The sequence below is a fragment of the Tursiops truncatus genome, chromosome 17 (genome assembly GCF_011762595.2).
Source record: "Tursiops truncatus isolate mTurTru1 chromosome 17, mTurTru1.mat.Y, whole genome shotgun sequence".
Classification (NCBI taxonomy): Eukaryota; Metazoa; Chordata; class Mammalia; order Artiodactyla; family Delphinidae; genus Tursiops; species Tursiops truncatus.
The window spans coordinates 7,625,190-7,643,494 of record NC_047050.1 but is presented as its reverse complement, the minus strand read 5'-3'; the positions used below and the strand labels follow the sequence as shown (position 1 = coordinate 7,643,494).

General features: G+C 48.4%; 1 protein-coding gene across 3 annotated transcripts in view; it reads right to left on the bottom strand.

The window, feature by feature from the left end:
* Positions 1–18,305, bottom strand: part of CHD7 (chromodomain helicase DNA binding protein 7) — a 179,032-nt gene that overhangs the window by 152,671 nt on the left and 8,056 nt on the right. The window lies entirely within an intron of this gene.

Here is an 18,305-nt window from a genome sequence, read left to right as displayed (position 1 = left end):
CAGTAAGCAATAAAACACGGAGCGAATGTAAGTCACTTCGTTACATAATGTTGATCAATGCACAGGGGTTGATGTAAAGAACCACATGGCTTTTCTCCATCTGTTTTCTCCTCTACATAAGTCACCATTATCTTCGTACTTCATATCTAAATCTCAAAGAATGGGTGGGGTATATTTCTCTAAAGCCCATGGATCAAACCATTAGCGAGAATCCTGCCATTTTTACTCCGTGAGGTTTATTTACAGATACCTCAGCATAAATTAAGTTGGTAACACTCAGGCACTCAGGAATAATGCGGTATGGCTCATGCTGACAGCATTTCATATTTTTGCAAACTTGATAAAATAGTGAGTCGTCTTTCACGTATAATTTCATGCATAAGCCCAAGTGACAAGTCTAAATTTTCAATGAGTCCAATTTTTCAATGAAGCCCAACAACTCAGTAACTATCAGTCTAGTGCTATGAAGGAAACAAATAAACATGTTTATACATAAATACCTCTTTGTCCCCAGTGAATTCTTGCTCTGGTTGGATGGGCAAGGCATAAATAGGTAACCTCACTTCCTACTTTGCAGGGAGAACAGGCGCCTCTCCTCACACCCGCCCCCCACCCCCAACCTCCATCCACTGCTCCTGCCCTCCTGTCCTCACAGCACAGATGTGCCCACCCGAGGTCGGGCTGGTCTTCCAGATCTGGGCTGAGTCCCTTCCCCTGCTGTCAGGAATCTTACTCCATCAGTTGCCCTTTGCTCTCCCACGGAGACTCCTATATAATCCGTTTCTCAATTGGATCTTTCCCACCTGTTAGTCTCTGCCATTTGGTTAAAAAAAGAGAGAGAGAGAGAGAGAGAGAGAGAGAGAGAGAGAGAGAGAGAGAGAGAGAGAGAGAGAGGGAAACCTCACCTGGTTTAGAGGGGAGGGGAGGGGAGGAAGAGCTGGGGAGCCTGCAGCTGGGTGTCTGGCAGGGCCTGCTACAGTCAGGTGTGTGACGGTCCGACATTTCACTACCCCAGGGCTGCGGGAAGCAAGTGGGTGTGAAGATCCAGCCGGAACTCCACCAGCCCTGCCTCATGCCCTAGAGAAAGGGCATCTCGTTAGCCTCACAGGCAGCCTGTGTGCCTGGGTGGCCCCACGGACATCAGTCACCCAGCTGGCCATGCAGGCGAACCAGAAGCCCAGGCGTCACCCAGGACACCTTCCCCTGATGGCTCCCATACCTGATCTACCATCAAACCGTACCTGTGAAGCCATCCTCAGCCCCGTCCACCTTCTGTCCACACCCACGTCCACCACACTACGTGGAATCACCACTTCCTCTCACTGACTAGGCAGTGCTCTCCCCGCCACCTCCAGCCCCCTCCAACTACACATACAACACAGAGTAACTGTTCCCCTTGTTCCTGGGGTTCAGACCAAGCTCTCCTGAGTGCAGCCACTCAGCCTGCAGGCAGGAGGACCCCAGCTCAAGCTTACCTTCTCCAGGTAAGCCAGTCTCTCTGCATCGGAGTCGAATGCCCATCACCCACTCCACAGCACCACGTGCTGCTCCCTCTTTTTTTTTTTTTAACAATTGTTACAGTTGCACTTGTACATGTTTGTGTGACTGCTTAATATCCATCCATCCCACTGGCTGCGGGCACCTGGTACAGTTTTGCCCACCTCTGCATCCCCAACACTCAGCACAGAGCCCAACCCACAAACAGCATAGCTACTCTTTTGGATCCGTAAATAAAACGTGAAACAACTAATTCTATCGCCAATACCTTAGGGAGGGTGAGACAAGATATATGGATCAAGCACATGAACACTGAGGAAACTCAACCAAGGGAGAAACTTTCCTGTAAGTGGTTTAGTAAGTTTTAAAAAGCACAGGGGGGGCTTCCCTGGCGGCGCAGTGGTTGAGAGTCCGCCTGCTGATGCAGGAGACGCGGGTTTGTGCCCCGGTCCGGGAAGATCCCACATGCCGCGGAGCGGCTGGGCCCGTGAGCCATGGCCGCTGAGCCTGCGCGTCTGGAGCCTGTGCTCCGCAACGGGAGAGGCCACGACAATGAGAGGCCTGCGTACCGTAAAAAAAAAAAAAAAAAAAAAGCACAGGAGACCTATACTGTTGGTGGGAATGTAAAGTGGTGCAGCCACTGTGGAAAACAGTATGGAGGTTCCTCAGAAAACTAAAAATAGAATTACCACGTGATCCAACAATCCCACTCCTGGGCATATATCTAGACAAAACTCTAATTCAAAAACATACAGGCACCCCTATATTCATAGCAGCACTATTCACAACAGCCAAGACATGGAAACAACCTAAATGTCCATCGACAGATGAACAGATAAAGAAGATGTGGCACATATATACAATGGAATATTACTCAGCCACAAAAAGAAATAATGCCATTTGCAGCAACATGGATGCAACTAGAGATGATCATACTAAGTGAGGTAAGTCAGAAAGAGAAAGACAAAAAATTAACAGTGAAACAGGCTGGGGGCAGTAACTGACATTTTAGTAAGTGCTCACTGCGGACCGAGCCCTGGGCTTGGTGCTTTACACACACACACACACACACACACACACACAAAATCCCCACAACTACCCCTGAAGTAGTACCTGCCCATATCTTGTAGATGAGGAAAGTGGTATTAAAGCAATCAAGTAACTCTCCAAACCACAAAACTGGTAAGTGGGGGAGCTGGTTTTCCCTTTATTTTGTCCAGCCTCCAAAACCCAACATTGCAAAGGAGAAAGCACAGGCCTCCTGCCCCACCGACCCTGCACAGAGCCCGATACCAGGGGCTGAAGGATTTGCACAAGAGGCAGAAACAGCTATGCAGCAGGGTAAACGTCCTCTACAGAGAAATCAAACAAGCCACAGTGGTGATGGGTGCCCCCACCCAAAAAAGAGTGGCAGAGAAGCATGTAAAAATCCCCAGGAAGGTTAAAAATATCTTCTAAGTTCACATACAGCTGTTACCTAACAAAATACCTTTCAAATGGGCAGAGTTTGTTTTTTTTCCCTCACCAAACCCACCTTTCCTAATAAAATTCTCTCTTTAAAAACTGTAATTACTTGGGACTTCCCTGGTGGCAGAGTGGTTAACAATCTGCCTGGCCAATGCAGGGGACACGGGCTCGAGCCCTGGTCCGGGAAGATCCCACATGCCGCGGAGCAACTAAGCCAGTGGGCCACAACTACTGAGCCTGCGCTCTAGAGCCTGCGAGCCACAACTATGGAGCCCGCGAGCCACAACTACTGAAGCCCGCGCACCTTAGAGCCCACGCTCCGCTACAAGAGAAGCCACTGCAATGAAGAGTAGCCCCCGCTCGCCACAACTAGAGAAAGCCCGCGCGCAGCAACAAAGACCCAACGCAGACAAAAGAAAAAAAAAAAATTGTAATTACCTGATAAAAAGTTGTTCCAAGAGAGCATCATATTAAGAAACACTCCCATTATATAGTATAGACATCTATGCAAGAAAGAACCATGATACAATCAGACCGTCCAAGCTATGTGGAGAAACCACAATATCACCTTTGGGTGAGAAACACCCTCTCGTTTACAACTAGTAAACCCCATCCACTCCCAAACACACGGCCAAGTTTACCAGAAATGGGGAGGAAGGAAAAAGAACCTACTTCACCTTAAGGGACTTACACTTCTTTGGGGAAATAAAGATGCTGAGAATGGAATGTAAGACCTTCTGCAGATGAAACCCATGACTGAAAGTCCGGGTCTGTGGCCGTGATCTCGTCCATCACGATGACCCTTTACTAGCACTTTATCACAGAGCACTCAGGACCAGACACTTTACAAGGGCTGTCCCACAACAAGACGGGGACTCACCCGCTGCCGCTGCTGCTTATATACATGTGTGCACCACAACTCTGCATCTGGCCCGAGGTCTGCTGACCTGGCCGAGCTGCAGCCGCCTTCCTGTCCCATCACGTGGGACACCCTGAACCACTTTGGGGTGACGTCTGCGTGCATGTGTGTGCTCTTCCCATCCGGTTATTTTCCGGCCCAAAGAGACATTATTCACAGACCTCACCCAGCTCAAAATTCACATGGACACACTGTTCCAACCCGTGAGCTCAGCCCACGGCTTCTGGAAGGTCCTGCCTCCCAGGAGGCACTGACAGGCCTGCCGCCCCGGGACCTGCTTGGCACTGGGTGCTGGCCCCCTGCGGACCCGAGCTGGCAGAGGTCAAGGCACCTTCCCAGGGCCACGTGGCACGGCGAGGCCTCTAAGTGAGAACCGGGTTCTGACGCCAGGACCCACCCACGCTCCTGACTGAGGTGACGCCACCTGCGATGGTCACCAGCAGCAGGGCTGGAGGCTGCACCGCCCCTGTCTGGAGACCGTCAGGTTGGGCTAAGCAGGACCTCGTCACTAGCCCCGGAGCCAGCACGTGTTTACGTCTCTACAACTATTCCGCCACCCGACGTGGCATCATCTCATCATGTGAGGTCACGCACAGTAACCTCCTAACTCTGCGGTCCCGATTCCTTGGGTTTCATCTTGCCTTCGTCCATATGGGCTGAGATACACACGACCATTGGTTTCTGTCAGGTCAGGACCCTGTCTCAGGGGAGCATCCAATGAAAAGGTCCATGGACCTCCTACAGCATGGCCAGGGGTGCAGTAACTGCCGTAGGTGGTAAGCTTCTAGAAACGTCCTAGACACAATCGTGAAGGTGAAAGCTCCAGTGTGGTTGGAAAGAGCCCAAGGCCAGCAATCACCAAACATCAATTCAGTCTTTAGTTTTACTCGTAATGATATTCCGAACTTGGCTGTTTGGAATCTAAAATATTTCCATAGAAACAAGCTCTGGCTATGAAACAATAACAACAATAAACGGGGGCGGGGGGGGGGAAACCAGTTCATCTAACCCATGACGCGGCTGAGAGCAGAATATGAGGGACAACCCTAGAAGTCGGTGGCACATGGGGTTGAAGAGGAGGTGAAAAGTTAATTCAACTATAAGCTCCTTCAAGTCCTGCCCTCTGCTTATTCTAGCTTTCTATGCCCCCCTGCCTCCACCCCATCCAACAGTAGAGGGAGGGCGCTCAGCAAGGAAGCAGAGAAACTGGGCCATACTTCACAGCAATGGGGGATACGCAGGGCCAGCTCCGGCAGAACAGGTTATCGTAGGCTTTAAACAAAAAAAAAAGAAAGAAGGGTCTTCCCTGGTGGCGCAGTGGTTGAGAGTCCGCCTGCCGATGCAGGGGACACGGGTTCGTGCCCCGGTCTGGGAAGATCCCACATGCCGCGGAGCGGCTGGGCCCGTGAGCCATGGCCGCTGAGCCTGCGCGTCCGGAGCCTGTGCTCCGCAACGGGAGAGGCCACAGCAGTGAGAGGCCCGCGTACCGCCAATAAATAAATAAATAAATAACGTGATAAAACATAAAACAGGACCTATTACATAGCCCTGGCTCACTCTGGGTGACTAGCAACAGAACAGTTAAATATCAACATTTGGCCGCTTTGAAATCATCTCAGTTCTTCTTGGTCATATAATTCTTTGGTGACATTAAAGTATCAGTTCGTATCACCTAAGATAGAAGAAGCTATGGGATAAGACAGAGACGCCCCTGTCCTGTTGCACAAAGCAGAGCTCCCACACCTCACGATAACCCAAGTGCACACGGCCACATTAAAACCACTCCTTACTCAACCACAAGACACGGGGGAAATCCAGAAAACCCTAACCAAGGTATCAGCAAAATGCTCTACAGGGAGGCACCACAATCACACTCTCAGTCTTTTCTTAATAACTAATTGCTCTCAAGTTGCCTGATGCGCGCTGCAGTGCCAAGAAAGGCGTTATCTACCATCTTCATCTGAAACCTCTACAGTCACACTAATAGACACCAAGGCTCTCCAATCTTTACATCTCTCACTTTCACATTCTCTTTACTGAGAAACAAAGCAAGCCGTGACACTGTGAATAGCTGCTCATTCTAATGAATGGCTGGTACATGACAGACACTGAAGAAGGTACTATTATTAACCCCACTTCGTAAATGAGGAAACTGAGGCTGGGGATTAATTAACTTGCCCAAGGTGCCAAAGGTAGTTAAGTATTGGAAGCTAGCTTTAAACCCAGGCCGTCTGACTCCAGAGCTGTTTGCTGGCGTTAACCTTTCCACCATACTACCTATCTGATCTCCAACTAGACATATAGAGAATCTTTACATTGCTATCATTTCATGGGAAATTTTTCTTCCTTATGGCTGGTGGAGGAGGAAATCTCTGACATCATTACATTAGGTCCACATTTGGGTCTATATTCTTTCCATCCTGGCTTCACACTATCTGCTGCAAAATCCTCTCAAGCTATCCTAGATACAAAAAAAAAAAACAAAAACAAAGAAAGAAAGCAAAGGGCCCTTTCCTTGCTTTGTATCACTGAAAAATTAGATTTTTAAACTTATAAACAAAAAACATTCATTCTGCATTTGTACAACGTGGGCACCAGCCTAGCACTAAGCTCAGAATCTATACCCAAATACTCGATTGTCAAGTCAGGCTTTTAATGGTTAGCAGTACGTTTCTTGTTTTATTGTGAGTTTTAATAGATTTTGGCATCACCCTTGTGGAATAGTCTTGGTGACACTGTTTTATGGTACCCAATGTGTTGACAGCAGTCTGGCAGATTAACGCTATAAAAGGTGGCCCACTGTCTGCTTACATTAGGTCCAGTAGCCAAGCAGGTTCATGCTGAAATGCCTGATTCATAAGCCCATGCAGGCTGTGCTCTACGCGCCGTTCACAATGGAGGCAGCAAGGTGTGCACGGGACGGCACCAGGTGTGATTAAAGTGACAGGCAGCTGTGAAATCTTTTTGCTAAAGATTAGAGGCTTAAGTTCCAATTTCAGATGCAGTCAGGTGATTTTCCTTTTTGTTCAGTAAACGAAACTGAAAAACACGAGTGACTGCCAACTGAAGGTTTTCTAATTTTTCACTCGTTACTGTATTTCACTGAATCTAAGACATACTTTTTTTTTCACATTCCCATAGGTCAGAAATAGGATCTATCTTACAACTGACACCATCTTAGATGTGTATGAAATACAATAATAAAATGAAGTTGCATGTATTCTGGATTCTATGGTTTAAGTTTTATATTACCATCAACCCATGTATTCATAATTAATTTAGGAGACGATGTTAAGATTTGTCTCTATTTTTCCTTTTCTTATCCTCCGTTTGCCATAGAAGATACAATAAAGGATGTTTGAGATATATGAAAGGTCACATAACTTCAAGGAGACAAAAGCTTTGAAGCTATTTTATTATAAGTGCAAAGCTGTTATCCTCCTATGAAGAAAATAGAGCCTGAAAGCTTCTCCAGGCTGCATGCGACCCAAATGGTTTCTTCTGTGAGAAAGACACAATTCCAAGGTGGAAGGGCTCCAGATGCTCAAGTCTTCCCACCAGCGTAAGTCGACTCGCTCCAAGACACAATAAGCCTTTAAACTCAAGCTCAAAACTCTCAAGGGGTTGGTTTCTCCTCCACCTCCCCAGTATCAAAATCATGCTCCCATATTTAAACAATTAGGTGAGATGCACTAGCACTGAAATCTGAGTGCTAAATGTTTAGTAAATACTAACCAAATTCAGATCTCATCTATACAAGTTTTTAAAAAGATGATTCTTGTTTTCTTTGATTTCAGAAAACTTAAGATAAAAAAAGAAGGCAGGGGTCTCCTAAATTCAACTTACTGCAGAACAAAATTTCTGTGAGATAGAAAAAATAAGCCAAATACTGCTCAGTGATCTAGAAAAAGGGAAAACCCTAAGAGGCAAACATTGGGGTATTCATTTCAGAAATGTAACTAGTTGAGATTATAAAGATTTCCCTATTGGACTTCCCTGGTGGCGCAGTGGTTGAGAGTCCGCCTGCCGATGCAGGGGACACGGGTTCGTGCCCGGGTCCGGGAAGATCCCACATGCCACGGAGCGGCTGGGCCCGTGAGCCATGGCCACTGGGCCTGCGCGTCCGGAGCCTGTGCTCCGCAACGGGAGAGGCCACAACAGCGAGAGGCCCGCGTACCGCAAAAAAAAAAAAGATTTCTCTGTCTATACCACAAAACACTGAAAACCTGTCAGGAGTTCTTTTTTCCATATCTGGTATAAGATAGCTTCTTGGGGTGGTGATGGTTGTTTTCCTTGATTATGAAAGTACCTTTCAGTATAAAATTTAGAAAATACTTAAGGATATAAAGATTAGAATAAAAATAACCCACAATCCAAATAACTAACATTTATGGAGGCTAACAATGCAGCGAGCACCGTGCGAGGTGTTTCAGAAGCGTCGCTGCGTTAATCCCAACAGGCCTAGGAGCTGAGCACTGTTACCATCCCCCCGCCACAGCTGAAGAAACGGAGTCTCAGATAAGTTTAAAAATTTGCCTGTGGGACTTCCCTGGTGGCGCATTGGCTGTGAGTCCGCCTGCCAATGCAGGGGACACAGGTTCAATCCCTGTTCCAGGAAGATCCCACATGCCGCAGAGCAGCTAAGCCCGTGCGCCACAACTGCTGAGCCTGCGCTCCGGAGCCCACAAGCCACAACTACTGAGCCCACGTGCTACAACTACTGAAGCCCACGCACCTAGAGCCCGTGCTCCGCAACAAGAGAAGAGACCGCAATGAGAAGCCCACTCGCCGCAACTAGAGAAAGCCCATGCGCAGCAACGAAGACCCAACGCAGCCAAAAATAAATTAAAAAAAAAAAAAAACACTTGCCTGTGGTCATAGAGCTACTAAGTCAGTTGTCCAAAGTCACACAGCCAGTAAGTAGTTGGGCAGGGATTCAAACCAGACCTGTGTAACTCCGGAATCAGAGCTTTTAACTAAGTGAAACTGTCAATCCCTGAAACTACTCATTTTTAAAATTGATGTATTTTCCCTAGTCTTTTCCTAGGCTTGTGATTTAATTTGTATAAAATTGGGACCACAGTTAATATATTCTTTTGTGCTCTACTCGTTGAGGCTTTATGTTGTTCAAAAGCGTGATGTGTAACGCCTGCATCATACTCTTAACACATGAACACAGCACACATTCAACCATTCTCAGTTTCTCACTGTCAGAAAAAAATGCTGTGACCTCTTATTCATAACAGCTGACTGGATTTCAGATTCTTCCTTAGGATGGATGACTGATATGACTGGAATGGCCATTCATAAAGGTCTGGACACATATAATCTCCAATTACTTTCCAAAATGTTTGTACTTGCTGAACCTTAGTCTGAACCTCAGACGGCAGTGATCGTGCAAGTCTCACCATATTCCGTCAGTATCAAAACTGTTTTTTAAATCTTTGCTAATGTGATTAGGAGGAAAAGTATCTCGTTTTAATTTGCATTTTGTTATTACTCCATAATTTGGGAATTTTCATGTTTTTGGCAATTAAATTTTCTTCCTATGCATGACCTGCTTATATCCTCTACTGCTTTTCTACTGGGCTGCAGCTGTTTCTCTACTGTATTTGTTGATGTGTCTTTTTAATAGATCCACACGCACACGTTAGAGCAGGTGAAGCATAAAAGGCGAGACGGTTCGTCCTAACGTCAGAACACACGCTCAGAAGGAAGCTCAACTATGGTGAACGGAATAACTTCCGTGTGTAGTAACTGCGTAGCCTCTTAACAAACTCCCCAGCTACCATCGTGCTGTTTTGATTCTGAAAGAGCAATAGGAACAATCCCGCAGAATTCGTTCGTGTTATTCTATGCCCACGTTGTAAGGACATTTAAAAAAATAAAGTCAGACTACATGTGAAAACAGTTCCAAAATCATTTTTATAAGACACTGACTTTACTTAAAAAAAAAATTTACTATTTCGCTATTTTTTGGCTTGCAGGTTGCACAGCTTCGTGAGTGATGTAGCTTTATTCTGGAAGCTTTCTAAAGTGACCTTTTATCTTTTCACACATCTCACCCTCCTCAAACGTCTCCTATTTGGGGATCTAATCTAAGTTCAAATCATCAAACCTTGGCTCTCCTGAAAAGAGGCTGCGAAGCCATTCTCAGCTCCGAGCCGGCCCCTGGAAGGACCGGGACTCACCCCGCTCTCCGTCCCCGCCCCGGATCTCCCCCTCTTCCCAGGTCTCCCCCGCTCCTCAATTCCCCTGGCCCTGGTGCAGCCCCACGGCGGCTGCCTACGCTATTTCAACAGCCTCTGACTTTTTGCCTCTAGTCCCTCTTCAAGCGCAATCCCCCACGCGTTGCCAGACTAACCTTTCAACTCCATTTCCATCACTTAACGCAAGTCAGGATCTCACCGGGTCTGAACTTCCAACTTCGCCACGGCCTATCCCCAACCCCGTCTGTCCAGCCCCTGCCCTTCTGCTCCCAGCCACCTCTGACCCTCCTGGGCCCAGGAACGGGGCTCCCTGCAGTCCCAGGAGGCCAGGAGGAGGGCAGGTGTATGGCAGGGCGCCCCTCTCCCTGGGGCCACGGGCCCCGCCCCTGCGGCTTGGTCTGGGCACCCTGGCCTCACAGTATCTCTGTGTTTTCTGCTCATGTCATTTCTCAGTCCCTCCAACCTATCAAAAGGCACAGGTCACACCTGCTGATTCCCTCCTCCACTACCAAGTCCCTGCCCGCAGCGCCACCCCTTTTCGGCACCTGACTACATGCCGCGCTGTCCGGTTCCACCTCGTCACAGGTGTGCTACCCTGCAGTTCCCGGCCACGGTGAGCATGTTTAGTATCTCCCACAGAACTCAAGCACCCCTTCACAGACATTAAAGTCACAAGAATATTCTTAAGATCTGCACACTCCTAATTCTTATCTATCTCCTCAAAGAGTCCATACGAGAACAGCTTTCACCAGACACATCCATGTTTCCAAAACCCAAAAAGACTTCACGATAAACCTCACCCAGAAATCACCATTTACCCTTTAGAGGTGGAAATCTGAAAACACTGTTGAATTTTCCCTGCTCCTTACTGGCCACGCCTTTGCACTCATGAAGTCCTTCCTACAGCCGACTTGGGTGCGGCCCTTATGTAAGAGCTCACTCCCGCCGTGACCTTGGAGGCCCGTTTCTGAGGCCCCCGCCTGAGCAGCCACCGCGGAAGGCAGCCGTCTGCCCTGATGCCACTGCCACCACATGGTTCCCTGGTGCGAAGGGCACCTGCTCCGGCACAGTCCCTCAGGCCACGCTCGCCGCAGCAAGCGACTTCCCCCAAGAGGACTTCAGCTGCTAGTTGAACAGCTTTCCCTCCGACACCAGATTATCACACGGACATTACTGTGCTAACCTGCATACCCCTGGACCGACGACCCACAGGGCATCTTAAGCACCTAATCAGGACACCTCGACCAGGAATAAAGAAAGGCCTTCCAACCGGACGCCGGGGACACGACACGGGCTGAGGCCTGAGGAGGGACTCTCACCTCCTCTCCCCACACACATTCTGAACCAGCTGGGGGACAGCCAGGCAGGGCTGGAGCCTGTCACTGGGGAGGCCAGGGAGGGGCCAGGCCGCAGGCACAGGGCAACCCCGCCCCGCCTGAGACGGAGCCTCGCTTTAAACCTGTCAGCCCGGCTACACCCGGAGGCGTGGAGCAGGATGCCTCTGCGGGAGCCTGGGTGCTTCCAGCCGGGGCGGCAGGGCGCCCAAGGAGGACGCCGGGAGCGGCGAGGGAGGGCGGGGGTCTCCTCCAACCAGCGCAGGCAGGCGACGGTGATGACAGCCAGGGCTCAGCAGGCCGGGGACTGTGTTCTAACGGGCGGGCGGGGGTCTCAAGGGTGCAGCGCAGTGGAAGGTGCCCCCCTGAACTCAGAGGAACCTGCAGTGGGCCAGCAAAGGCCAGGACGCGGGGCGGCACGGAGCACGTCGTTCGGACTCAGATGCTCAGATGCGGGGCTGGGCTTCAGGCAGGAAAAGGGGGGCCGGGGGGTGTTGAAAAGACTTCTGTTTCAGACAGGTGGGGAACATTAAGAACAGACGTCTGGGGGCGATACTGGAAATAAAAATACAGTCTTAGGAGTTAACCACCTGGAAACAGGAGCTGGAGCTGTGAGTCTGAACTGGGCCCTAGAGAAGCCGAGACGGGCACTCTGGGTGCAGGACGCAGGCTGTATTCAGGGGGCAGCAGAGGAATGAGGACCCCGGGGAGCAGGCCCAGGACGCGGACGGCACCTCCCAGCCACGGTCCAGGCCGGGGAGACGACAGGGCAAGAGGCCGGCACAGTCAGTGAGGAACGAATCGGAAAGGAAGGGAGAGGACAGAGCCCGGATGCCGCTTCCCATCACCTTCCGCAGAACACCCGGCTCTCAGGGAGAAGGACGCCGCCGAGTCCACCCACCAAACTCCCTGCCACTCTCGCTTTACGTGTTTGACCTGCCCTTGGAGACAACACCGCTTGGAACGGGTGCCCCTAAACAGTTACTGCTGCCTATTAAATCCACTAACACTTCTTTTTTATTATTATTTTTTTAATTTTTTTTGGCCGCATCATGTAGCATCCGGGAGTCTTAGTTCCCCAGCCAGGAATCGAACCCACATGCCCTGCACTGGAAGCCTGGAGTCTTAACCACAGGATCGCCAGGGAAGTCCCCTAAATCCACTCACTTTTCATACCACATAGACTAGAACCACACATAAGACAAGTTTTTCATTATTCTGTGGCAGAAATGAAAATAAAATTTAACAAATACAACCCATGCTGCTCTCTGACCTGTTTACCGCCACCTTTGAAGTGGACTATACTTCCAAGCTCAACCATGTGTCCATCTTTACCTTTTATATAACTGGTATCTCAAATAGCAGCTACATTTCATTCATTTACGTGTAAGAGAATAACATTACTTGCGAAATTCCAAAATGTATTGTAAAAATATATGTTACCATTTTTCTGAACTGTTCTGTATTTCCATGGTACGTTCACTGTATAACTAACATACTGGTCTAAACGTGTGGCCTTTTAGAATGTTATCAGAAGCACCTAGATAAAAATTCAGACTCTAGATGGCCCACAGAGATTTTTTTCTTTTGAATTTTATCTGTTTTTTTTTTTATACAGCAGGTTCTTATCGCAGAGATTTTAATTCAGGAAAAAAACTGGCGTAGGGAATCTGCATTTGTTTGTTTGGCCGCGCTGCGAGGCTTGTGGGATCTCGGTTCCCCGACCGGGGATTGAAGCTGTGGCCTTGGCAGTGAGAGCACCAAGTTCTAATCACTGGACCCCCAGGGAAATCCCAGAATATGCATTTTTAACAAGCACCTCAGGTGACTGTGTTCATTCTAAGGCCCCAATAAATATCTATTTTATTAGTTATTCTAATTTTACCAGATGGACTTTTTAAATAATTATATAAGATCCTCAAAGTCACGTAAACAGACCCGTTTTACAGGTCCCTTGGAGAAAACAGATGAAAAAGCTACATCATCCAGCTCACCATTCTACTCTTCCTTAAAGACCAATCGATGCATTATTTCTGCGAAACCACCTTGTACCTCTGAATCCTGGTTGGGTGGAAGGGCGGGGAGCGGAGACAATTGCTGAAAAGCTACAGGACAGAGGCAGAGGCCAGGCTCGCAGCAGCTGCTCCCTCTTCCCCCAGAAACCACTATATACTGTTAGCTTTTCTGCCCAGGAATGAAGGACCAGCATTTTCTATGCAACTATCTCAAAACAGTGCGAAAAGGGAAAGCTGGGGTTCCTTTCACAAAATAGAATATTGGAAGAGATAAACACAAGAAAATTTAATAAGGATATAAATTAATGCTGTAATGCTTTGAATAAAAAGACCCGTTTTCTTACCTCTAGCCTGGAGCTGGCAGGCAAAGCAAATCAGATCACTTACTAAATTCAACAGCTGGCTCATGCAGTCTTTTTTTAGAAGAGGTACAGGTAGTCGAGTCATTTTCAGGTTTGCCAAGTGAAGATATTACTATTCTGAATGTTGTTATTATGGTGGTGGTGATCCATAAAGGATAATGCTGATGATGTGGGCATTTCTTTTTCTTTTTCTTAAAAATTTATTTATTTATTTATTTTTGGCTGCATTGGGTCTTCGTTGCTGTGTGTGGGCTTTCTCTAGTTGCGGCAAGCAGGGGCTACTATTCTTTGCGATGCACGGGCTTCTCACTGTGGTGGCTTCTCTTGTTGCAGAGCACGGCTCTAGGCACGTGGGCTTCAGTAGTTGTGGCTCACGGGCTCTAGAGCGCAGACTCAGTAGTTGTAGTGCACAGGCTTAGTTGCTCCATGGCATGTGGGATCTTCCAGGACCAGGGCTCAAACCTGTGTCCCCTGCACTGACGGGTGGATTCTTAACCACTGCGCCACCAGGGAAGTCCCTATGTGGGCATTTCTTCAAGTTCTGAAGAGCCTGAACTACAACAAGCGACTGACAGTCGGTCCCCTATGTCACCAATCCACCAGCAAAAGCTGGGCTTCCGTGCAGATCCTCAGGCAGTACATCACCTTTCGTTCACACCATGACAAACACCACGTTTCCCAGGTACTCCACAGTGACACCGCCTGCCTGCCCACAATTCAGGTACAGCCGTGTCACCACCCATGGGCTGAACCATGTGGGAAATTACCTGATTGCGTCATTTTATTGCATCCCTACTAAGTATGTGACAGCACATGAGACAGGGTTCTCTTTATCTTGCTCGACCCCAGCAGCTAAACGAAACGGCTCTCAACAACCCACAGCAGCCACAAAGCTCCCTATAAACTTGAACTTTGCTTCAAACACCAGCCTAGATTTTTATTTTTTGTTTTTTAATGAGAGGAGAAAATGGAAAACTTAAAATGCCAATTCTGGTGATAAACCTAGCTCTCTGAAACTTAACACAATCAGAAAAAAGTTAAAATTTCAAGTGCACCAAAAATAGCAAAACTTCAAGTTTTAACAAGAGATTTACTGTACTTAAGCTGGACAACTATCTGTTCAGTTGTGAAGGAATAAAACCCATAAACATATACAGAATCTAGATATGTCACCATAGAATAGTTAAGACGCAAAGGAGTATTAGGATTTGGGATACTATCGTTTTTTTGTTTTTTTGTTTTTAAATCCCCTGAAAAAGGAACACACATCCACCCCGTAACATATGAGCCTACCTACTGCTGTATACATCTGAATCTGAGACCTACTGACACCAGGCAGCGTGCAGCTGCAGGGGACGGCCCGTCGTCCTGCATGTGAGCAGAAGCGGTGTGCAAGTACTTCCTTGAGTCTGGCTGTTGACTAGGTTAAGTATTTACCAAGAGCGAGTGCTACGGCTGGGAGCTTAGGGAACATCCTGTCTTCTTTCCTGAGCAACTCAAGTCCTCTGCAGTGAGACAAAGATGCTCCATGAACTAATACACCTTGGATAAACCCTGGGAAGAAACTCTAAGGACAGCCAATTCTGTAGCAAGCGGAATACTCTGATGTTGGCCACGTCTTGGACTGATAAGGACAGGGTAGAACACTAGTAAGTCTTACAATAAGTGAGTGTCTTTTCGGTAGAAAGTGTTTGCAATCGATAAGGTATGACTTGTGAGGAAAAGAAGCCTCCCTGACGCTAATGCGTTCATGGGCAGCTCTGGGCCGTTCAATGTCACTCCCAGAGGTGGACCTCTTGAAAGCACAGGTGTGTAAGCCTTGAGACGGATGCTTCTAAGGCCAAGGTCATTCTGATGCGAGCCTCCAAGGCAACTTCTGCAGAGAGGTTAATGCTACATGGTCTTAAATAAGCTTGTCCTGATTTGAGTCCCAACTCCACCATTAATAGCCGTATTCTTGGGCAAATTTATTAAACAATCTCTAAAACTCCATTTCCTCACCTACATAATGGCAACTGTTGCTCCTACCTCAGCGATTTGATTAATCCTACTTTGGTAGTCAGTGACCAACAGTCCACGTAAGTAAACAGGTTAGCAAAATGCAAACTCAAATAAAGCCTACGCTCCGCACGTGGTAGCTACTGAGATCAAGCCCTTAGAGTCACTGTTATTCAAGAAATGGGTTCGAGGGCTTCCCTGGCGGCGCAGTGGTTGAGAGTCCGCCTGCCGATGCAGGAGACACGGGTTCGTGCCCCGGTCCGGGAAGATCCCATGTGCCACTGAGCGGCTGGGCCCGTGAGCCGTGGCCGCTGAGTCTGCGCGTCTGGAGCCTGTGCTCCGCAACGGGGGAGGCCGCGGCAGTGAGAGGTCCGCATACCGCAGAAAAAAAAAAAAAGAAAGAAATGGGTTCGAGCCCTGTTCCGGGAAGATCCCACATGCCGCGGACCCGCAAGCCACAACTACTGAGCCCGCGTGCTACGACTACTGAAGCCCGCGCACCACAATAACGAGTATCCCCCGCTCGCTGCAACTAGAGAAAGCCCGTGCAGCAACGAAGACCCAACGCAGCCAAAAGTAAAATTAAATAAATAAATTATTAAAAAAATTTAAAAAAAAAGGCAGCAGCAGCTTCTCCAATTTTTCAACCTTGCAGTAAGGACGGAAGAATACGGGGAACTTCCATAGGCTCATGTCTGTCAACTGTTTCTACTCTGTCCCATTTCATTTTCCCTTTAGAGTCTCTTTTCAGTGAAAATAAAATAGGATAAAACAAAACAAAAGCTGTCTTCGTTCCATCTCTCCCACTGTCATGCCAATCTGGAGAGCAGCGGGATTCCAAGGAAGCTGCCCCACAGCCTCACCTTTGCAGAGGCAGGGAACCTTTTCGCTTTCTCCTTGCTACTCCTATCCCAGATCCCACCCCAAATCTACCCATTTTAGATAGCTTCTTGTCCGTTCCTTAAGCAAGGCACAGAATTTGGGGGAAAAGGACCGGCCCCGACGTTCAGAGACTTGAGGACCTAGAGTTACAGATTTTGAGAACACCGTGTATCTCTCCAGTCTATACTGGAAGGTTCTAACGCTCCAGAACGGATGGAAGATGCCCACCACTGTTTACCCAGGCTAACATCTCCCACCGACTACGGAGAACTGCAGGTTTGGGGAAAACAGGACTGACGGGTTCCCTGGTAAGACAGCCACAGCTCAGTCAGCAGACGGGTAGCTCTGTAGCCAGAAAGCAACTGCTCCTTCAGATGTGCCATTTCTAGTGTCTGGAGTATCCGAGCCGCCTCCGCGTAGTCAATGAGAGGACTAGGTGAATAACATCCAGTTCTGTGCCTGGATACAGGCACACACCCATGTTAATTCTGATGTCAACTTCTGAGGAAAGGTGAAAACCGTGCAGCCAGGATCCACTGCAGGCCTCTCGTGCTTGGCCAGTCATGATTTAGGATCCGGGGACTTTTTAAATTAAAACCAAGACACATGGTTTGATAAGTTCAATGACTACCAGTTAGCTAGTAACTACTCAATAAATATGCCTTACGCTATACCAAGTGCTTTAGGTGGGATACCTCATGCAATCTTCTGCCGTTAGTAACCCCGGCTGGTTGAGAGTATTATTGTTCCTATTTTTCTGATTCACTAGCTGATCCTTCTGACGCCACAACTCCCGGCCACCACGGAATAAAACCTCCACAAGAACAACTGCTCTCCTCATCTCCGTGGGAGAGGAAGGGCATTAGGGTGAAAGGCATGGAACCCAATTGTCTTAGGGGTCAAGATATACCAAGATGTATGCCCCCCATGAGTACAGTAGGCACAAAAAGAGAAAGTGTGGACAGAAGAGCCCAGCTTTCCTACTATGTCACCACATGGGAACATTACTACCCTTACATTTTAGACGTATCCAAATAATCCCTCAAAACCACTAGAAGTGAGAGTAAAACTTTCAGATGTAGCATGCCCCTACAGCTCATGTAAGCGCCTGAAAAATCTGCAAAGCCACACAATCGTGCCCACCCTGAGGAAGTCAGGGAGGGCCCTGGTGGACTCGATCAAGTCACAAGGACACCAAAAAGGCCTATGAGGACCAATGTCAAACAGAGCACCTTTGAAATAGAGCCCCAACCAAAGACAGAGAGCCCCAGGAAGGTTCTCCCTGCACACGAAGATCAATGTCTGACCTATAACAAAAATAAACGGGTAGGGCTTCCCTGGTGGCGCAGTGATTAAGAATCTGCCTGCCAATGCAGGGGACACGGGTTCGAGCCCTGGTCCGGGAAGATCCCACAGGCTGTGGAGCAACTAAGCCCACGCGCCACAACGACTGAGCCCGTGCTCTAGAGCCCCCGAGCCACAACTACTGAGCCCGCGAACCACAATTACTGAAGCCCGCGCGCCTAGAGCCCGTGCTCCGCAACAAGAGAAGCCACCGCAACGAGAAGCCCGCACACCACAACGAAGAGTAGCCCCCACTCGCCGCAGCTAGAGAAAGCCCG